The sequence below is a fragment of the Salvelinus namaycush genome, chromosome 10, assembly GCF_016432855.1.
Source record: "Salvelinus namaycush isolate Seneca chromosome 10, SaNama_1.0, whole genome shotgun sequence".
NCBI lineage: Eukaryota > Metazoa > Chordata > Actinopteri > Salmoniformes > Salmonidae > Salvelinus > Salvelinus namaycush.
Genome location: NC_052316.1, coordinates 13456496 through 13459715, shown reverse-complemented (window position 1 = coordinate 13459715; position 3220 = coordinate 13456496). Strand labels below are relative to the sequence as shown.

Sequence of the window (3220 nt, the reverse complement as noted above, 5' to 3'; positions counted from 1 at the left end):
AGTCACCCTCATTTTCCCACGTAGGCCCCAAGCAATGATGACTCATGGATACTTTGCGAAATTAGGTCAGAGAAAGTATACTGAACAAAAATATAAACACAACATGGAAAGTGTTGGTTTCATGAGCTGAAATAAAAGATCCCAGAAATTTTCCATGCGCACAGAAAGCTTATTTCTCTCAGATTTTGTGAACAAATTTGTTTAAATCCCTGTTAGTGAATATTTCTCCTTTGCCAAGATAATCCAGCCACCTGACAGGTGTGGCATATCAAGAAGCTGATTAAACAGCATGATCATTACACAGGTGCACATTGTGCTGGGTACAGTAAAAGGCCACTCTAAAATGTGCAGTTTTGTCACACAACACAATGCCACAGATGTCCCAAGTTGAGGGAGTGTGCAATTGGCATGCTGGCTGCAGGAATGTCCATCAGAGCTGTTACCAGCGTATTCAATCGTAATTTCTTTACCATAAGCCGCCTCCAACGGCATTTTAGAGAATTTGGCAGTACGTCCAACAGGCCTCGATCATTAGGCCCTAATCTATGGATTTCACATGACTAGGCAGGGGCACAGCCATGGGTGGGCCTGGGAGGGCACAGGCCCACCCACAAGGGAGACGGGGCCCACCCATGGCTGCACCCCTGCCCAGTCATGTGAAATCCATAGACTAGGGCATAATGAATTTATTTCAATATACCGATTTCCTTTTGAACTGTAACACAGTAAAATTGCTGCCTGTTGCATTTTATATTTTTGCTTAGTATATAATTAAGTAGGCCTATGCATGATACATTCACTTTTTGTATGTGACTTTATAGATAGGAAACCATTCTGGTTTAATAGGTATCCATGTTTGGACTTGGAGTGTGGAGCAGGATGTGTAGCCCAGTGCTTCCAGGGTCAGATTTTTCTTTTTTATCCTCCAAATGGTAAAGAATAGGGTTTGGGAATCTGATCCTAGATCTGTCGTTCTCTTGTTAGAAACACTAATGAGTCCCCCAGCTCCCCCGGTCTGTTTATATGCTGCCTGGTCTACCTGTGGAAGTAGTCAAAGGGTGGCAGTGAATTGTTTTCATTGGTCACATTTGTTTTTTCGTTTACAATTTGCTTTTTATTATCAAGATTTATTTAAACAGCAATGGGTATGCAAACCAGGTATCAAAAAGTTTGTTCCGAAGTCATATTTAAATCTTTGCGATGGACAATTCAGTCATGAACTGTTTGAATTAAAATTTTCGAAAGGCTTTCCCAAAAAACCTTCCATTACATTGTGCAGTACAAAACACTGCTAGTCAAACACAGGTCTCTTGTAGGGTGCACAATTTAATTAATGGGAAACTCCACCCTCCACATTGGGGGGAGTGTTCCCAGACCGCAAAAGTGTTTTCTGATGTTGTGGACTTAGAATATATATATATATTTTTTTACATCAGCAAAAAAAGAAACAGCCCTTTTTCAGGACCCTGTCTTTCAAAGATCATTCGTAAAAATCCAAATAACTTCACAGATCTTCATTGTAAAGGGTTTAAATACTGTTTCCCATGCTTGTTCAATGAACCATGAACAATTAATGAACATGCACCTGTGGAATGGTCGTTAAGACAAACAGCTTACAGATGGTATGCAATTAAGGTCACAGTTATGAAAACTTAGGACACTAAAGAGGCCTTTCTACTGACTCTGGAAAACACCAAAAGAAAGATGCCCAGGGTCCCTGCTCATCTGCGTGAACTTGCCTTAGGCATGCTGCAAGGAGGCATGAGGACTGCAGATGTGGCCAGGGCAATAAATTGCAATGTCCGTACTGTGAGACGCCTAAGACAGCGCTACATGATGGACAGCTGATTGTCCTCGCAGTGGCAGACCACGTGTAACAACACTTGCACAGGATTGGTACATCCGAACATCACACCTGCGGGACAGGTACAGGATGGCAACAACTGCCCGAGTTACACCAGGAACGCACAATCCCTCCATCAGTGCTCAGCCTGCCCGCAATAGGCTGAGAGAGGCTGGACTGAGGGTTTGTAGGCTTGTTGTAAGGCAGGTCCTCACCAGACATCACCGGCAACAACGTCGCCTATGGGCACAAACCCACCGTCGCTGGACCAGACAAGACTGGCAAAAAGTGCTCTTCACTGACGAGTCGCGGTTTTGTCTCACCAGGGGTGATGGTCGGATTCGTGTTTATCGTCGAAGGAATGAGTGTTACACCGAGGCCTGTACTCTGGAGCGGGATCGATTTGGAGGTGGAGGGTCCGTCATGGTCTGTGGTGGTGTCACAGCATCATCGGACTGTGCTTGTTGTCATTGCAGGCAGGCAATCTCAACACTGTGTGTTACAGGGAAGACATCCTCCTCCCTCGTGGTACCCTTCCTGCAGGCTCATCCTGACATGACCCTCCAGCATGACAATGCCATACTGCTTGTTCTGTGTGTGATTTCCTGCGAGACAGGAATGTCAGTGTTCTGCCATGCCCAGCGACGAGCCCATTGAGCACGTCTGGGACCTGTTGGATTGGAGAGGGAGGTCTCGGGCCATTTCCCCCCCCCCCCATTTGACATTTGTTTTTGCTGAGTTACATATTGCTATACAAATTTTTTTTTTTTTGAGTGAACCTGAATAAACTCGGAAACCTGGAACAATAACTGGCATGGGCCTTCAGATCCTCCGTTCTACAGCTGCACCATTGAGAACATCTTGACTGGCTGCATTACCGCTTGGCATCCGACCGCAAGGCGCTACAGAGGGTGGTGTGTACGGCCCAGTACATCACTGGGGCCGAGCTCCCTGCCATCCTTTGCCTGGCTAGCTCAACCGGTAGAGCAGGAGACTCTTAATCTCAGGGTCGTGGGTTCGTGCTCCACGTTGGGCGCTCTGTTTGGGGCTCCCGAGTGGCGGAGTCATCTAAGGCACTGCATCTGTGCTGTAGCCGTCACTACAGACCCTGGTTCGATTCCAGGCTGTATCAGAACCGGACGGGATTAGGAGTCCCATAGGGCGACACACATTTGGCCCAGGGTCATCCGGGTTAGGGTTTGGCTGGGGTAGGCCGTCAATGTTAATAAGAATTTGTTCTTAACTCACTTGGCTAGTTAAAAAATAAAAAAAAGTGTATGTATATATTTCACACACACAGGCGGTGTCAGAGGAAGGACCTAAAAATTGTCCTACTCCAGCCACCGAAGTCATAGACTGTTCTCTCTGCTACCGCAC

At 46.2% G+C, this 3220-nt stretch overlaps 1 non-coding gene across 1 annotated transcript; it reads left to right on the top strand.

Annotated features, from left to right (window-relative positions):
• Positions 1–2806: 2806 nt before the first annotated feature.
• Positions 2807–2879, top strand: trnak-cuu. The gene has a single exon. It is a non-coding gene; the product is annotated as a tRNA-Lys (tRNA).
• The last annotated feature ends 341 nt before the right edge of the window (positions 2880–3220 follow it).